Consider the following 1,159-nt stretch of genomic DNA (forward strand, 5'->3'; position numbering starts at 1 on the left):
TTTGCTTTTTCTGTCTTATCTCTTTTGACTCCCGAAATGCCCTGGCTGTCTTTGATCTACTGATAATTTTTGCGAGATCTTCTGGTGCAGCTGGTACCAGATATTTCGTTCCTTAAATCATTTTGAAGATCTAATGGAATTTGAGCATGGCTGTTAAAACACACCTCTGGTTTTCCACAGTCACTGTTATATTTACAAAATGCCTCTGTACACGTGAACATCTGTGCTGTTAAAGGCACTGCAACTTGTGGATGGCTTGGGGGGCACTTACCTACATGCAGGAAATACACGCATACACATAAAATAAAAGTAATAAATAAAATTAAAAAACAATAAGAAGATGGGCCCTAAATCAGCAACTGTCCACTTAGCTGCTCCTTGGAGGACACAGTGTGGTCCCTGACTCATCCCAATGTAAACATCTACAGAAGAGATGCCAGGAATTTAGGAGGGAGTTCAGTTCTGTTTAACAGTTTAGAGACTTCCATGTGCCAGGCAACATGCTCTCTGTCATCTGCAGAGCTGTGCTGGGTCTCTGTCTTTGGTGTGTTCAACAGGGGTGAGGAGGAGGCTATTTATTATCATTATATAAATGGAAGGGAATTTCTACCATACTCCCAAGAGAGAGAAAATATTGGAAGATTATTCTAGTTTCCTATGGCCTTGCTCTGTTTTTTTTTGGGGGGGGGGATTCCCTGCAGCCCCAGCTGGCCTGGAATTCACTATGTAGACCAGGCTGGCCTCGAACTCACAGAAATCCACCTGCCTCTGCCTCCTGAGTACTGGGATTAAAGGCATGCACCACCATGCCGGCCTCACGTTGTGTTCTTATGTGTGTGCGCCCTTGTGTGTATTTTCTTACATGTATGCATAAGCCTGGGTAAGCAATGTTCTGATAGAAACTTACTTTTGTCCCCTTGCTGGGCATGATGACCAGTGTTTCCTGAGCGTGACTTCTCAGCATCCTTGGTTGTTGAATTGTTCAGGGTCTCTATCATGATTGAACATAAAATTAGTTATTTAGTTATTTGGTTATTTATTTTGAGATGGGGTCTTAGATAGTTCAGGCTGGCCCTGAACTTGCTATGTTAGCTGAGGGTGACCTTGAGCTCCTGATCTGATTCTTCATCTCCCCCATGCTGGGATTACAGGCCTGCTA

Source organism: Nannospalax galili, unplaced genomic scaffold, assembly GCF_000622305.1.
Source record: "Nannospalax galili isolate Female #2095 unplaced genomic scaffold, S.galili_v1.0 scaffold497, whole genome shotgun sequence".
NCBI classification, from domain to species: domain Eukaryota; kingdom Metazoa; phylum Chordata; class Mammalia; order Rodentia; family Spalacidae; genus Nannospalax; species Nannospalax galili.